The sequence below is a fragment of the Canis lupus genome, chromosome 18, assembly GCF_011100685.1.
Source record: "Canis lupus familiaris isolate Mischka breed German Shepherd chromosome 18, alternate assembly UU_Cfam_GSD_1.0, whole genome shotgun sequence".
Taxonomy (NCBI): domain Eukaryota; kingdom Metazoa; phylum Chordata; class Mammalia; order Carnivora; family Canidae; genus Canis; species Canis lupus.
In genome coordinates, this window is record NC_049239.1 from 19,076,861 (window position 1) to 19,095,873 (window position 19,013).

The following is a 19,013-nucleotide window of genomic DNA, read 5'->3' on the forward strand; positions in this document are numbered from 1 at the left end:
TTACCTCCTCCACGTTTTGAAGGAGACTTTTTGAATCTTAGGTGTTCCAAGGACATAAAATCAGTGCTCAAATTTCAAATATTTCTTTTAATCAATAAAAATCTTGGTTTAAATCCTGCTATTAATCAGGGCCAATGCAGTTAAGAGAGTCAGGATGCTTTCATTACACAACTTACTTGAGTATAAATTCTGGAATCTGTCTCTAGTGTATTAAAAATCCTTGGTAGGAAACTCAAAGTCTTGAGGGCAGAGTTTTGTTTTAATCTTTTTAAAAAAGATTTTATTTATTTATTCATGAGCGATACAGAGAGAGAGGCAGAGACATAGGCAGAGGGAAAAGCAGACTCCATGCAGGGAGCCCGATGTGGGACTTTCCCTGAGTCAAAGACAGGCGCTCGACTGCTGAGCCACCCAGGCATCCCTGTTTTAATCTTCTTAAGTTGCAGTATATCATTTTGGAAAAAAAAAAAAAGAGATATGATGTAGGATTTAAAAAAATCAGTTCTATAGAGTAGAAAAAGAGGACATTTCCTCTATTCGGCTCACGATGCCAAAATTAAGGACTCCTAATAAGCAACAATGTAAGATAAACAAGGTTTTGTCAAGACCCTCAGTCAATGAGACCCTAACAAATCTGGCAAAAAGCATATAGTCAGAATTGAAATTCAAATTGTAAAATGTTGACCGATACAAACAGAAAGGGGCGGTTGCTGATGGTTGTTCAAGAAGGAATCAGTATTATTTGTAGTGTTATATGCTTATAAAGTAATGCAAAAGAATGGATAACAAATAAAGGGTCTTGAAATATTACAGAAGAAGAGAAATTTAATGCAAGGTTTCACTGAGACTTAGAGGGATATGATTGAACGGAATACAGCAACAGGAAGGTATCTTGTTCAAAGGAAAGTGTTCTAATTGATAGGAGATATGAAGAAATGTCCAAGACTATGAGGTTACAGCTGGGAATACAGAAGTGACATCAGTGTAGGGACAAAGAATTGAATATTTTAAAAATTTTTAGAAGGCAATTTGTCCAACTGTATTTCAAATCTTTCATACTACAGAGGGTAGACTAAACCGCAGAGAAATTCAAGCTTTCCTCTAACAAAAACTATTATATTCAGGACAAATTATGGTAATAACTTCACAAAGATCACAAAGCTTCACAAAATAGCAATATCCACTAGTGAGGATCAAGAGTGAGAAAGGCGACAGACTATTTAGCTATTTTCTAGAAAACATATAATCTGACATATTCCTACTTTACTGTTCTGAAAATTTTGTTTCATGGAAGAGAAAGAGTATAATCAGGAATACTGGTGCTTACAAGCTAATTTTGACTAAGGAAATAAGTGAACTGGTAATTTGACTGGAATCCAGAATTCCTTAGTACAGAACATTATTATAGACTCCAAGAAAATAGGGTACTTTGTTATATGCAATTGTACTACACACTGACTACTTTAGAAACATCTTCATCTATCTTTAACTGGAACATTGTTAGATACATTATCACGTTATCTCCTCAGATATTCAGCAGCTTAATGGAGTGTGCAGAAAACCTGGATAGGGGAGCAGACTATATAACTTGACATCTAACAGAGATATTTTCAGAGTGAATAGGTATACTAATTATATGGGCATAATTCAGCCTGTCCTAGCAAATCCAGAGATATGGTCCTATACTTATAGGTAAGCAGGGAAACTTTATTTCTTCTCTTATGCAAAATCAAGAAGACCATTAGTTGATTTTCTGTATTTATTTTCCTGCTTATTTTAGCCCCATAATAGCTTGTGGGTCCCAGACTTCTTTCTGGGTCAACCCGTTACTGTCCTTGTACTTATCTGCTTATTGAGGCTGCTGTGAATTCTGAAATTATACTATGTTACTGCTTTAAGATGTTGGACATTTGCAGAAATGAGGTCAAATTATGTCCTTGTCATCTGACATATGGTTGATTAAAGAGTTACTATAAATTTACACCAACTAGCTCTCTAGCTAAAGATAAGTGGAGAACACTCAACATACAATCAGGTGTACGAAAAGGGAATCAAAGTGCATCTACCTACATGACCTATTCTAATCCTTGTTGGGATCTGGGAGGAAAAACAAGAGGTTGGGTGAAGGGAGGAGGCAACAAGAGCCTGCTGCATAAGAGAAGAAATTTCCCATAAGATGTGGAGTAAGCAGCATTTTTGAGAAGGATCTACTATAGCCTACAGAAATAGATTTTTGAAAACATATGCGTTGGGCTTTAAATAAATTTAAGCATGACTTCCATGGGGAAAAAGAAAAGCATGGTATGAATAATAAGAGAGTGGTCAAATTGAAAGGAAGTGGTCTGAGAAGATGATGTATTGATACAACAAAAACTACAGAATAACTAAAATTCAGCAGCAGAATTTCAATCTGCATGAGAAGCGTTACAAAGAGATTATATATTGTAGGCATTTCAATGAGTGAGGTAGAGAACAACAATGGAAAGCAAATTTTGAATACAAATATATAATATATTAAAAATATGAGAAATAGTATAATTAAACATGGATAGTAAGCCTTAAAAATAGTCAGAAACAAACTGAGAAATAGTAAAATAGTTAAAACTGGATGTATTATTTACCATGCGCTCTGCTAAGTGCTTTGACTCATCTGAAACTCATACAAAAGTATTAGTTGTCACAATTCTATTTGTATTTTATAAATGAGGAAGTTGAGGGACAGAGAGGATAGGTAACATACTCAAAGTCACACAGTAAGTGTAAGATCAAGGTTTCCAACTCAGCCTAACTCTATTGATAAATCCAGCTGTGCTCTTCAGTGAAGTCCAAGGCTTTCTCAAGCAATGTTTCTAGTCGTTTGTGGTGTCTTACAATGCAGAATAGAAGAAAGTGTTTAAATAGAAAGTAGTTCATGACTAAAGAGAGAGAACGAATTATAATGCATCACTGAGCAAGAACTGTATACTATTTAAAAAAGGAACAAAGGAAAAAAGAGTACTTGGATATTAAAAATATGACGGTGGACATAAAATATTCAGACAGGAGTTGGAGGATAAGATTGAGCAAATTTCTCTGGATAAGAAAAAAAAAGACAAAGAATTAGACAACAGAAGATTTAATTAATTAATTTAATTAAATAGAAAATCAACAGAAGAGGCCCAATATCTGACTAATTGGCTTTCTATAAATAAATAAATAAATAAATAAATAAATAAATAAATAAATAAATAAATAAATAAAATTCTCTCTCTCTCTCTCTCTCTCTCTCTCTCTCTCTCCACCCCATATAGTTCTTATCTGAAAGATAGAAGATTCTAGATGTTAATGGCTGGTTCCCCACCTAAATGAATAGATATGGAGATGCAAGCAAAATATATCTTCATGAGATTTTTAAATCACCAAGGGTAAAGAAAAGATCCTAAAAGTTTCCAAGTAGGAAACAAATCTTACACAAATGTATAGAAGAAAAACAGCAACGAACTTACATATACTGAAAGCTTAAAGATAATGGAATGATGCCTCCACAGTTTTCAAGAAAAATTATTTTCAACCTCGGATTCTATGCCTAGCCAGATTCAGTCAAATGTAAGACTATTTTAAATTTTGAAAAGTTTACCTTCCATTTATGATTTCTTATGAGACTGCTGGATAATATATATAAGGGGCAGTGGTAGAAAGAATACTTCTGTCATCTAGCAATATGGTGCTTGAATTTTGAACCATGTGAATCTATTTTTGATTCTTTTTAATTCAAAACAATTTAAAAAGAAATTGCAGTACAGGTATAATGCTTATAAATATACAGATAAATACTTGGGAAAAGAGCAAAAATGTCAACAGGCTATTTCTGGGGATGAGGGCTTGGGAGCATCAGTGATCTAGTGCTCTTTGTTATAAGACACTCATTAGGGCCTTTTTGTGTAATATTATTACATATGTTATCATTTATTTTTATTTTTATTTTTATTTTTATTTTTTTTATGATAGGCACACAGTGAGAGAGAGAGAGGCAGAGACACAGGCAGAGGGAGAAGCAGGCTCCATGCACCGGAAGCCCGACGTGGGATTCGATCCCGGGTCTCCAGGATCGCGCCCTGGGCCAAAGGCAGGCGCTAAACCACTGCGCCACCCAGGGATCCCCATATGTTATCATTTTGTTATAAAAAATTCAATGACAACAAACTCTCCAAAAATACAATAGTAATATTTTTTTAAATGTCAGACAAATGAAGCAAGTTATAAAAAACATATGGAATGAGTTTAACTTGTAAAAATATTCATATAAATAAGGGGGAAACTGGATTAAGATAAGCAGATTTTTATTATTTTTACTTTTTTGTATTTTCCCAATTTTGTATAATAAAACTATCTTATAAAATAATGATAATAAGTACAATTAAAATGTAATTTGCTGGACTTGACTTTAAATTTATCTACCATTCATAAAATGGATTCTGTGAAAAAAGGTATTTTGAGATGTAAACCATCAAGTTACAATTAAGTCTTTGTAATACTAGTCCATTACAAGTTGGGGGCTCCCTATACATATATGGCCTAGCCAATGAGAATATGGCCTTACCTGTAAAGCAATGTAATTGGAAACCAGTTAGGTCTACATATGAAGAGGCTTCATATTCATTAGTTAAGACAATTTAGGGAACTGAGGAGTTTTTCATATGCATCATTAACAAAATGTAGCATTCAGACATTCCTACTAGGTGACTTCTTTCTGAGCAACACATTTCTATGATGAGCACCATTTTGTTTTTTTGTTTTGTTTTGTTTTGTTTTGTTTTGTTTTTGATGAGTACCGTTTCTTACATGACATTAGTGATACTGAGCATCTTTTCATGTACCTACTGGCCACCTGCATGTCTGGTTTGGAAAGATGCCTATTTAGATCCTTTGGCATATTTTAATCTGATTTTTTAAAACATTTTTTACAAAGCATAACACTTTTGCTCAATGATATTGATCATCTCTCCATCCAAGGAAGAAACATTCAAAATATCTATATTTGGCATTAGTTACAGTTAGTACATTGACTGACTGTACCACTGTAGCTGGGCCAGCATCCTAACACTATCACTACTTTGTCCACATAGCAATAGTTCACATTATGTATAAAGATCTAAAGTCCTAAAAAAATAAAATAAAATAAAAAAAAGTCCTGAGTTGATCTGATAGACAGATTTTGTAATTCCAAAGGAAAGGCCACCCAATAGCAATTTACCTCTCTCTCTCTTTTTCATGTTGACAGTTAATTGAAATTTAATTAAGGTTATAGGAACAGGAAAGCCAAACCACAAATGATAAAACAACTTCAAAAGGTGGGATATGTTACAGAATAGACATGATCTTTTCAGCAAGTTAAAACGCTAGTATAAAAAAGACAATTGAAAATTAAAACGAAACAAAACTTCATACAAATATACACAACTTGTGATCTTGGATTAGATCTTACTTTATCTTCATATGTTACCAAGAGCATGTTTGTGATAAATGAGGTTGAATATGATTATTAACATTATTTTATAACGAAAGTTCACACTTCATCCAGATTTCCTCAGTTTATCTCTAATGTTCTTATTCTGCTTCAGGATTCCACATTACATTCAGTCTTCATGTCCCCCTAGGGTCCTCTAAACTATGACAGTTTCTTAGACTTCCCTTGTTTTTTTATGACTTTGACAGTTTTGAGGAGTACTGGTTGGGTATTTTGTGGTATACTCCTCATTCAAATCTGATGTTTTTCTCTCACTTAGACTGGAGTCATGAGTTTCAGGAGGATGGTTCATAGAAAAAGGTATCACTTGATATCAATTACATGTAATTCTAGGAGTTATCACTGATGATGTTAACCTTAATCATTTAGCCAAGGAAACAACTGTCAGTTTTCTCTACTGGAAAGTTACTCTCTTTTCCATGTTATGTTTTTTAGAGGAAGTTGCTACATGTGCCCGTACTAAAGTGGTGTGAAATTATTCTCCCTCCCCTTGATGGTAGAGGATCTATATAAATTATTTGATTTTCCTCTGTATGGAGATTTGCCTCTTCATCCTCATTTATTATTTACCCACCCATTTACTTATATCAATATGGATTCATGGATATTTATACTTTGGGTTATACTTTAATACCACATTTCTATTGTGGTGTTCAAATTGTTCCCGCTTATTGGGACCTTTTCAAGTTGGTTCCTATGTCAGTTTGACATATCCTCATCATTGTTTTTTTTTTGGGGGGGGGAACACTTCCTTATTTTCTGGCACTACAAAATGATCAAGGCCTACATATGAATCTCATCAAACTTTTTTTTTTTAAGGGAGTGATATAAACATTAACTTAGAATACCTACTTTTCATGCACTGACTTATTTTAAGATTCTCTAAATTCATGGGAATAATGTTCTGGCTTCTTTATTATTCCAGGATAATATAAAATGGTGAGAATTTTGCTGTCTGATGTATTCTAATCAAATACAGTTCTCACCTGTTAGATGTTTGACAAGTAGGATAATGAAATGCTTACTAAGTAGAAGTTTACAATTGACATGATTTGAGTGCATCCAAGTAAAGTATTTGGGGAATAAATTTTCTTATGTGTATAAGCCACTGTGTACTCACAAAGCAAATCAGAAAAGAAACACAATATTTGGAGGTGGTTTTGTCCTGAAGGCATCAATGATGTTGCTTCATCCTAGCAAACTGAACCTTAGTTATTGGAGAAGAGAAGAATTTAATAGCAGTTGAGGGACCTCCTGAGGGGCAAGGGTTGAAGCTTGCAGTCAAGGACACTGCTATTAATCAGGTTTATTTTAATCCCACATCATCCTTTTCAAGCATAGTCTAAGAGGATGATTGGCTGAGCTATCAGAAACTGGGAAAATAAAACAAAAAAAAACTTTTAAATTATTAGTTTTTTTCAACTAATAAAAAATGTTCAATAAATGTCAACTCGAAAGTATTAGTAACTTCCCCCATCTCTACCACTGATTTACTGATTGACTTAATTTTATACCACAATAACTGGATTTTTTAGAGATTATGCAACATCATAGTTTTTATGAGCTGACTTGACTAAAAACAATTCGTTGATTAAAGCACTTATTGAATAAGGGCTCTAGGGTGGCTAAATCAGTTAAGTGTCTGAGTCTTGATTTTGACTCAGGTCACGATCTCAGGGTTGCAGGATTGATCCCCATATTGGACTCTATCCTCATCGAGGTGTCTGCTCCAGATTCTCTCTCTCCCCCTCTCCCTCTGCCTCTCCCCTCCCTGCTCTTTTTCTCTCTTGTCTCACTCTAAAATAAATAAATACAATATTTTAAAAAATAAAGGAATTACTGAGTATAACACTCACTTAGCATTTAATATTCCATAAGTTGCATTACAGTTTTATATGTATATATATATATCTTACATCCTCTGAATAAGGACTTGATTAGAGTCTCATCTGAGATTATTATTATTATTATTTTAAATATTTTATTTATTTATTCAGGAGAGACACAGAGAGAGAGGGAGAGACACAGGCAGAGGGAGAAGCAGGCTCTCCCTGGGGAGCCTGATGCGGGACTTGATCCCAGAACTCCGGGATCACAACCTGAGCCAGAGGCAGGTGCTCAACCGCTGAGCCACCTAGTCATCCCCTCATCTGAGATTAAATCCCACTAGATATATGACCTATTTTCTTACCTCTTTGAGCCTTTTCCCCCATTAAACTGTAAATAATAGTATCCACCCTACAAAGTCATTGTGAGGATTAAATGAGATCATTTGAAGTAAAGATCTTAGCACGTTATATTTACTACATAGAAATGTTCGATACATAGTCCTTTTTGTCTCATTTAGGGCCAGTTTCATAGGTGTGCATGACTTGTATAGCCACAAAGGGCCCCTAACACTCAGAAGGGCCTCATGCTTGGTTTTATGGTTTGCTGCTGGTGTCTTGAATTTCTTATTAATTTTTGAATAAGGAGTCTTGCATTTTCATTTTGTACTGAGCCCCATAAATTATAAAACTGGGTTCACTCCAGTAAGTTGTAAGTCCTTTTTGAAGTATGTATAGTTGACTTTATACCCCTAATATGTTCTTCAGTTCTCCCAGTTTCTTGGCTGTGGATTCACATTTATTGAAAATAATATTAGTGGTTTACTTAAGACAGTTTCATTGGTAGATAAAGAAGACCTGCCTGGGAGCCATATGCAATTATTTCATGCCTCAGTATCCAAGTGACTTTACTTACTAGCAAAAACAAAAGTTAAATTAAGATAATCTTATGAATTAATTTCAATCACAGTGCTTATGCATTTCTAAAATAATATCAAGATTTTAATAAAAAGCATATCTTCTTCAAGGAGCAAAAACTCTTTATAAAGTTCATCTTTGAGGTGTATATTCCTGTAAATTCAAGAAGAATTATTGTCGACATTTGGGTTATGTTTGCTGAGATGTATAAAGGGGCCCTTCACTGCCTGCCAGATGTGCTTATAATAAAGCAGTAGGGTTTTAAAAAGCCTAGCCTCTGGGAAGCCCTACTGGTGCTCATTTTGCTAGAAATACCCAGTTATTGGTTCCTGATAAGTTATTCTGGCTCCCACTGAGTTCTGCATGGGGGTGGGGGTGGGGCACAGGACCCATGGCAGCAGTAATGCAGAGTGATGACATAAAGACTATACTGGGAATACATACTGATCAGGGTAGTGGAGTCCCAGAGAGGCTTAATGGGAATTTTACATATCTGGTATGGTATGCATATTCTTACAGCAGATTCAGAGCTTCTTTCTTGGATTCTAAAAACATAATCTTCGTTGTTCTGGTTGGGCATATATTACAGGTCTAGAATGTGTTCTTTGGTTGCACTTAATCAGAGACTCAGAATCTTGAATAAGAAAATCTGTCTAAAATGAAGAAATCAATATGAATTCTATTCCTATTGGAATGTTGCTCTCTAAAGTGGGTAAACTCACTGGCCAGTGGGCAGGATGGTCAGGATGGCTAATTCAAAGCTCTAAAGGGTCTTACACCGTCTGGAGGCTTTATATTAGATACTATACTGAGGTTAGGCATGACAATGCCTCAAGCCATTTATCTCATATGAACTTTTAGTGGGACACCATGGTCATTTTGCGAAGAGAACGGACCAGTGTTAGAACCAGTACTCATTTGTAACAGTCAGCTCAGAGGGTATCCAGGCATCCCTAAATGCAGGGAATCTGGTGTATGTGTGTGCACGTGCGTGTGTGTGTGCATGTGCGCATGTGTGTATTTTGTATGAAATATATTTACACTTTTCTATGTATACAAATATACACATACTTCAAAATTTAAATTTACCATAACATATATACTTTTTTTAAACCAGCTACCTTCCTTCTAGTTGTCGAGTAAAACTAAATTAAATCAGCATTCTTCACCATCTGCCGGGTATAAATCACTACTTGCTCTAGAAGAAAAGCTAGTTCTCAGCTCAGCACATAAAACCTTTACCAAAACATATTTCAGCTCTTTGGCATCATGGCTGAAGGACAGACTGTGCTTGCTGATCCCCTACCAAATGATTTGACTCCAGTTGATTGATTCTGTTTAAGGGTAACAAACCAATCCACCGCTGTAGAACAGCAAAAATACAATTGCCTGAAATCTCCTAAGACAGCTTCTCCTGAGATGTGAATATAAAGGAGCAGCAGTCCATGCATTTGCATCAACAAACTGCCCAAAGCAATTCTGCATCATACCCTTGTACATCCCCTGCAGATGTATTTTACTCCACCTTAGAATATGAACAAGTTAATTTACATACTAATGAGAAACAACTGAAACTATGCAATTAGGCAGGTGAGGCTCCAGTTAGGGGGACAAATATTTTAAATACTGTTAAGTGGAAATCCAGAACAATCTAAATAGACTTTGTATTCTTTTTCTTCTTTGACCTGGGCTGCATTAATGAGAAATTAATTGATTCTTGACAACTATAATGAGTCTTTATTAACTGCATAATTGGAAAGAAAAATCCATGGATGTAATGAGCATCTTAATTTCTTGGAGCCAATGTGATTGACTGACTCAGTCATGAGAAATCCTCACAATGTGCTATGTACATTTCCCTACAAATACCTAGGTAAGAGTAAACCAATCTAGTTCACGTTTCCTCTATTTCTTTGCCTGCTTGGTAAGAGGAATATATTGTCTGCAGACTGCATCAAGAGTAGAATATACTGGGCTGATGATTCTAGCCTCTTTTATCTGGAACTTTCCGTGTGACTTTTATAATTATATATTTTTTTCAGTAATTATTTGTCACTTATCTCCTCTTGGCATCCATTTTCTCATTTGGAAAATGATGAAGATTAACTCTAAATTCCCTTTGAACTCTAAATTATATGTTTCTAATGGCAAATTACATGGTGACTCTGGTATTTTAAGGACCCAATCAGTAATCGCCATCCTGTCATCTAATCCAAAATGAAGTCGCCTTTCAGCAGAGTAAATGCTAGCCAAGTTTTTACACTATTGACCAACTGGAATTTTCTGATGTTCCTCTAATTTACAGTCTACATCAGTTACTCTCAAAATGTGGTTGCTGGATGTAGCTTCAAGTCACCAGAGAATTTTCTAGAAATGGAATTTCTCAGCCCCGTTATGACATACTGAATCAGAAGTTCTGGCAGTGAGGCCCAGCAGTTGATGTTCTAACAAGACTTTCTGGTGATTCTACATGATAAAGTTTTAGATCCATTGACATACAAAAATATTTTCTCTGTTTCACATCTTTAATTCATTTGGTGGAAAAATACTTTGTGAATGGCTGTATCACAGTAAGTGGCCATATTCCATGAACAAACTTATCAATTGGTCCTGTATGGGTCTTTGTTCAGATAAACATTCTTCTTCCTCCACCTCCTATCCCTGGCTTGGTTTCTTATTTCCTCTTTGAAATATAGTTATGTTTTATCAATTGAACTTACTCACAAAAATGTAAGTGACAGTTATAGAGCACTTTAGAATTTCACATCACTTCTCATAGGTAGTATCTTATTATCACCATCACTTCATAGATAATGGAGTCTCAAGGAAGTTTAATGATTTTACAAGGTTACATGGCCAATAAATGCAAAAAAATGATATATAAAATCATGATTGAAACACACTGCCTTTAGTTTTCAATCAAATTTCCAACCAAATAATAGGAAGAAAAAAAGAATAGCTAGACAATTAAAAAAAAAAAAAACAAACTTTCGTCCTTAAAACAGGAAAAAAAATGAGCCTGGGATTAAGAAATAGCATTTCCTAAGGGAAAAAATAATCAATCTTGATATTCACATACCTTTTATTAAAACCTATGTCTACATTTATAAAGATGACTGATGGGAGCACAACTCAAGAAACTCATTTCATTCACAAGTCATCACACAAATGCAAATTTTCTCAAAATCTCCATAAAATCAAATTAAATTTAAGATTTAAAAAAACAATCTGATGAAAGATGATTAGGATATCAACATGTAAACTAAGAAAATAAATAATAAATAAATAATAAATAAATAAATAAATAAATCCACTGGCATATTTTAGAAAATATTCTGAACTCAAATGTCCAAAATGAGAATAGAAAGAAAATATGCTAGAAAGAGGTGACACATTAGACTTAATCTCTGTATTACTATTTAAGTCAATTTATCTTTCACTATTTACCCTACTATTTAGTAATTTTAACTCAAGTGACAAATCTCCCAAATTTTGAAATAGAGATCTTATGTGAATAGAAAACATCCTATGTTCCCTCCAATTTTCCAAGATTTTTTTCTCTCAACCAAACTTTTTAAGATTTCAAACTTGTAATATTGAAGGACTCAAAATAGGACACGTATTAACAGAAGTTGTTTTACAAAACATTTATACAGACTCTTAAAAAAAGAAAAGTGTCTGTACTCAGTGCAGAAGACAGCAGTGCTATAAATTAACCCCAAGGCCCACATCTCATGATTCACTTGACAGTTTATCAGTTCTAGGAAATGTATGCAGGCAATTTAGATGAAAGATGAAGGCAAAGGCTCCAAGGGCCTGCTGTTCAACTCAAAGCACTATTTGTGCTAAATGTCTTCATATTCCAAAGGTTGAAGGAATATGGTCAACTCTATTCACTTGGTTTCATTAACAGAAACAGCAATATGGAAATCTCTGTATTACCGAGTTAAAGGTTAATAGTTTTGTTGAAAAAAGGTGTTCAAATTAAACAAATTATTTCATTTGAATCAAATGAAATGAAGTAACTTTATAACCCTCCTGAAATACTTATGTATAATGAATTAGGAGTAAACATACTGAATTATATGAGTATTTGGCATTTGAAGGATTTTTCAATCATCATATGTTTTAAGCTAAAGAAGAAAAATGATGCATTTCAACTCAGATTGGTAGGTTTCAATTAGAATTAACTTCTCAAAATGAAGTTTAGAATAAAATTACTTATTAATCTCTATGACAAATCGAGTTAATTTAAATTGATAAAGCCATTTCTCGATTCTTCTGCACTCTGTATAATGGCCAAGCAATTGGTCCCTAGACACAGAAAGGATCCCAAACTTGAAATGATAGAAGGAACATATATACTCATTAAGAATAATGCATCCAAATAGAGTTCAAAAGTAGTCAAATTCTACCTTGCAAAATGGCATTTCCAAAACCATTTACACTTAAAAAAGGAAGAAAGGGAAAATAAAATATCAGAAAATAAATTCTAGCATATGCCTTATCTGGGTACAGAGGCAGACTGTTCGGATGTTTCCAGAACTTAGTATTTAGAACTAATCTTCCTAGATATTTATTGATGATAATGCTCAAAAGACTTCTAGTACATAGTCTTCCACTTGACTATTAATATATTTATTCTTGAATTGCTTGCCAAATGTATGATTCTTTAAAAAAATTATATAGACTTGTCTTCTGTAAATCCTTATTTCTGATGTACAAATCTCAAAGTTAAAACACTCCTGAATAGAGAATGCAGTTTGTAGGGGAGGGGTGGGGAGAAGCAGGAAGATGACGTTGGGAAGTATACAAGTATTTCCTATAGTATTGGCAATTTTCTAGTTATTTATATTGGCAGAGAGTTTGCTGCTTATTTTAACATTATGCTTAATGACTTACATTTACTATATATTGTTTTTTATGTAACAATTGTCACATTTTTACATTTACTATATATTGTTTTTTATGTAACAATTGTCACACAGTAAAAATGTTTGAAAAGAAAAAAAATCCTGTGCTGCATATCTGCTAGCTGGGCATTTAGCTTTTATAAACCTAATCTACTATATAGTCAAAGTATGAATATTTTCCTCATAAAATTTTTGTGTGTTTTATATGACACATATGTAAAGAAGAGGTCCTGCAATCTGACGGAACACTAAAACCACCTGAGAATTTTGAAAAAACACTGATGCTCAGGGTCACAATCCTAGAGGTTTTAATTGAATTGATCTGGGAAGGAGCTGGGCCTCAATATTTTAAATCATATTTCCCCAGATGATTCTATCATGCAGTCTGTGTTGAGAATTACTGTTCAGCTATTATTAAGAGTGCTTCAACCCATCATACCATGAAATTGTCTATACAATTACCAAAGGGCAAAGGTACTGAGAAATACAGGAGAAAATATGTTTATTAATTTGTTTACTTGCCAAAACAGCTCAGAAATTAGAGGTTTCCATACTGTTCTCACTTAACCCTTCAATGAAAGTAGAGACACAGTTTAAATCTTTTAGTGCATTTGAGAGGGCCTTCTAAAAGTGGTTGTGTCCTACGATCCATTTTTTCAGAGTGGAAGAGGCCACAACCTTTTAGCTTATTTTAAATGAATCCCTTTGCTTTTGTGTTACTTTGTGCACCTAACTTAGTGAAACTCTTGAATTAATCTCCATTTCCACCAAATTCTGTTATAGCCACACAAGTTCAAAACACCACCATGTCTAAATGAGACTGTTACAAGTGCTTCCCTGTGTGGCCTTCATGCTGGCACTCATGTCTAACCTCTAGTTCATACTCCTGGTACCTGTCAGGGATCTCTTAAAAACACACAGCAGATTTTCTCGTTCCTCTGCTCAAAACTCTCTTTTGATGTTTTCTTATCACCTTCAGATATAAATCCAGAGTTTATCCCTACAAGGGTTTTTGAGCAAGTGCCTGGTTTCCTCTACATCTAATTCATATGCTTCTTCCTATCCTCTACTCCACCCCAGCCTCTCTGATCCCTTTCCTAATCCTTGAACAAACACATTGCACACTCTCCTTAGATCCTTCACACTCGTTCTGCCCTCTGCCTAGAACATCTATTCCAAATGGTTTGTCTTTCCCTCCCCTTCATTTGAATATCTACTCAAATGTCATCTCTCCAAAGACCTTCCTGATCACCCTACCTAAGATTATAACTTGATTCCACAACTATTGTCACTCTTCATCCATTTATTCAACTCTATTTCCCTTTATAGAACTTAATCACGTTAATTATGTCACATATTTATTTTTTTATTGTATCTATTCTCCATAGAGTTTGTGGTATGTGAGAGGATGAACTTTGACTCTTTGGTTTGTGACTGTATCCTCAGCATACAAACACAGACAAATACGAGTAGGAACCCAATAAATAATTGCTGGATGGATAAATACATATGTAGTCAGAATGAGCTGTCTCCAAGTCCTGTGACTCCCAGAAAATTCTAGAGTTCTTTTGGTTCATTGATTAAAACAGCAAGACCAATTAGCTTCACAACAGATGGTAAACCTAAAACCAAGCAGCCATCTTGCTAATTCTGGCATCTGTCACAAGATGCATTACGCAGGAGTGTGCATAGATTAGCTAAGATTCAGCAGCATTATAGGAAGCACACCTCAAACCCTAGTCATTCCACCATATATATTTTGATGAACCCTAAAGGAGGCCACCTTTTAATATTCATAAATCCAAGGGGCATGGATTATATCAATTTTAATTCTGTTCTGTTAGCGATTTGAAAGAAAAAATGCACTTTCTATTATAATATGTAAGTTGAAAAATTTGGATCAATATAATATAATTTGGCTATGTTTTTCCTATTAAGTTTACCATTTGCAAATCAAACAATATTATAGGTGGTTCAACACACTGTGTAGTGAATGAATGAATACAAGTATGTGACAGGATGCTTTCTAAAGAAGAAAGAGAATACTCTTTTCCTCTTTACAGTACTGAAGATACCTGCTCGGAAGTTTAGAAATAGATGCCACCTAATATTATTATCATCATTGTTAAGAAATAATAATGAAGCTGATGTGTTTTTTTTTTCTTTCTTTCTTGGCAGTGGCAGAACAAAATATTACCTGTTAGAAATTGTCAAGCAAGCACTCTGGTTATTTCGGTGCACTATGACAAAGACACAGAATATTGCATGTGTTCACCAATTTTGTTTTGTGTCATATAGACATAGCCAGACTCAAATGAAATATACTTTTATTGGAGTAAGAGTGCTCTTATTCACAATACAGGAAATTAAACGATAAGTTCTTGTCAAACAAAAAGTAAGTTGTTTTAAGGAAAAAGAATTTTTCTGACATTTAGTCAAATTTTATTCTTTCAGGAAACAAGCAATTCTTTGACAGAAAAATATGTTATTGCCAGAGGATATGTACTTCTCTGTTAGATTTCACTAGTTTTCTATTTTCTCAGCACATAAGGAACAGATGGAAATAAAGCTGATCCAATGAAATAATTTCTTTTACATCCCAGCAATAAGGAAAGCTAAATTTCAATGAAATAATCTAACCAAATTTACCACATGTATGGATATGTAGTTTGGAAACCTTGTAGGAAGTGTAAAACCTAGGAAAAATCATGGAAATTAGTAAAATAATATTTACCTCTTCATTTCCTTTCAGACAACTTAACAGTTGTTATTTGTATTCTTCTCTAAATTCTCATTTTCCCCTAAATATGAATGCAAAAAGCTATACTGCTTGCTCCAAAAATGATGTTTAGCATTCTTTTTTTTTTTTTTTTTTTTTTTTTTTTTTTTTTTTTATGTTTAGCATTCTTAGAGAGTTTTTCATACTCTGAATAAATTATACTCACTTGGGCTAGGACTTATCATACTATTCTTTAAAAAGGAATATGAAAACTTTAAGATTGCTGGCTGAAAAAAATAACCTTTTCCAGTGCACTGTATGGGCATGTTTACCTCATGATTCTATATCATTCAGATTTCAAAATATTACAATTTTACAATAAAATTATATGTTGTCAAACTCTCACAGTGTCAAGCTCATCAAAACAAATCAAAAATGATGGCAGCCATTGACATGGGTAGAACTCTTTCAGATGCCAGTGTTGCTGAACTCTTAACACAAGGAAACCACAAGAAAACTGGCAAATCTCACTCAGAGAAGACCAAAAAATTTCTTTGGTCAGTTGCTTGTGTGAAGTATGCAAGCTTTCCTATCATTCTTTAATTAGATAATATGGGATATACTCTTTAATTAGATAATATGTTAATGATACCAAACGCAGTATCTCAGTTGGATCCCTGCTGGATCCCTGCTGGCAGTTCTCCCAGGCAACCAGCAGATGCAAGTGCTAGGATCCATGCAGTTAAACAGTCAGGGAAGAGTACAGAAAGTGTTGGAGATAATACACAACATATTTAAGTATTTTAGAGTCTGGATCCTGGAGAAGAGCTGTGTCCTGATATATAGGTTCCCAACTTCAGTTCCCCTTAGCCAGATCCCCCAAATCCCCATGGTCACTCCCTTGCCAGCAGACTCGAGGGAAGATATGACAGAGGAAAGAGAGAACGTCTTGACAGATTGCCATTATAAAGTGCCTTTTGCAAATTTTACCTAATCATATGGACATGGTGGAGCGCCTGGGTGGCTCAGTTAGTTGAATGTCTGACTTGATTTCAGCTCAGGTCATAGTTTCAGGATTCAGGGACTGAGCCCCAGGTGGGGATTTGTGCTAGTGGCAGCCTGCTTCTCTCTGTCTCTCCCTCAGCCCCGACCCCTGTTCACATTCTCTCTCTCTCTCTCTCAAATAAATACATAAATCGTTAAACAAACATCTTAACTGATTGCCATTAGAATATCTTTGGCAAATTTTGTACAACCATGATGGGGCTCCTGGGTAGCTCAGTGAGTTAAGCATCTGCCTTGGGCTCAAGTCATGATCCTGGGGTCCTGGGTTGGAGTCTCGCATTGGGCTCCCTGCTCAGTGGGTAGTCTGCTTCTACCTCTGCCACTCCCCCACCTTGTGCTCTATCTCTCTCGAAAATAAATAAATCTATACACAAACAAACAAGAAAATGTGAACACATTGCTAGGCCCCCTTACTCAGGACCCATGCAAGTAGGAGTCCCCAAATCTTAAACTATATTACTTCATAGTACATCTGTCACAATCTGTGAAACACCACGGTAGTAAAGAAACAATGGAGGAAAAAGTAAAACTTTTTCATACAGAACAATGGAGGAAAAAGTAAAACTAAGGCCATAGCTTTTACTGTTTATGTTACTTCTAAGAATTTGATGCTGTATCTTTAAAATACCACAGACAGACTTAAAAAAAAATATATATATATAGTTAGTTGAGAGAGCAAAGGCAGGGAAGAGAAGGAGAGAGTTTTAAGCAGACTTCCCACAGTACAGAGCCCAATGTGGGGCTTGATCTCACGACCCTGAGATCAGGGCCTGAGCTGAAACCAAGAGTGGGAGGCTCAACCCACTGTGTCAACCCCAACTGATAGACATTTTTGGCCAAAAACTGTTTAGTCACCTCTCTATATACTACTACCAGAAGCAGAATGTGTGTGAATGTGTGTGAATGGACACAGGAAATTATGTGGTAATTAGCTCTGAATAAATTGTGGAATTAGCTGCACAACTTGAGATATTTAAGACTAATTACTACATATTTAAAGATGTTTAAGGATCCTCTTCTTTATCAGTACTACACAGTGAAATCTACCTATTAGTCACTCATACTCATTAGCCAATAAGGCATTTGATATGTAAACTGGGAGCTGGGGATTTGGGAATCTTACAAAAAAGATAGCTGAATTAACATGGTTAAATTCTGAAGTTTCAAATATCTTAAGTAGCACCAAATTATTGTCTATATGTTCTTAAAATTTCAAAATACTTGAGGGCTGAACATAAATATATATTCCTATGTGATTTATAAATGTCATTCTGCTTTCTTTTTAATGACATTTCTAGAATCCACTTCATTTGGGTCTATGATAAATGGAATGGCTAATTCAAAGAAGTGTAGAAGAATTCACCACAATTAAGCCAGTGGCTAAATCTTGACTATGTTTTGCTGAGTTCTCAGCCAATGACATAACCATCATCTGACTCTAAAGGAGAAAGACGAAGTCTACACATGGAGAAATATGATTTTGCCAGATGAGCAAAAGATGCTAGAAGCTGCAGATAAAATAGGAAGGAATCTTCAGATGATGAAGAAAGATGAAGGAAGGAAAATCAAGAAAATATGGAACTCAAAATTAGGCTAAGGCTTTAAATTTCTATGAAAATGAGAAATAATACCAGGGTACCAGAAGAATGGGAGAGAACATTTTTCTTTTTTCTCAGGTGGAGATATGGTTAAGGGTAAACTCTGTGCCCTCTGCCACTGTTATGTCATCATAAATTTATAAGTTACTATGTTTCTCTGTAACCTGTGGTTAACACTGCATTTATAGTATGCAAAATAATAAAGCCATTTTTAAACAATCATTGTTCACAAAAGTTCCAAGAGAAAGAATGTACCATAAGACATAAAGAAGATCTTTAATTCTATGCAGTTTCCTTGTTTTTCTCTCACTTTTTGAACTACTTACTTTCTTTCTGTGATTCCCTTCTTTTTTTTTTTTTTTTTTTTTTTTTACCCTTTGTATGATAATGATCCTTAAGGCTTCATCTCTGCACGGATTCTCTTCCTTTTCTGTATACTCTCCATAGTAGCCACCCCAACATATCCTG

General features: G+C 34.6%; 1 protein-coding gene and 1 long non-coding RNA gene across 11 annotated transcripts in view; one reads left to right on the forward strand and one right to left on the reverse strand.

Annotated features, from left to right (window-relative positions):
- The window catches only part of MAGI2 (membrane associated guanylate kinase, WW and PDZ domain containing 2), a 1,330,046-nt gene that overhangs the window by 824,921 nt on the left and 486,112 nt on the right, over positions 1-19,013 (reverse strand). The gene's annotated exons all lie outside the window — the stretch shown is intronic.
- The window catches only part of LOC111097303, a 37,394-nt gene that overhangs the window by 10,530 nt on the left and 7,851 nt on the right, over positions 1-19,013 (forward strand). The window contains exons 3-4 of one of the 3 annotated variants that reach the window (XR_005373219.1): positions 10,556-10,820; positions 18,246-18,744. This is a non-coding gene — a long non-coding RNA (uncharacterized LOC111097303). Of the gene's footprint in view, positions 1-3,290; positions 3,580-10,555; positions 10,821-18,245; positions 18,745-19,013 lie in introns of those variants that run through there. The other 2 variants (XR_005373220.1, XR_005373221.1) reach the window with 2 other exon arrangements.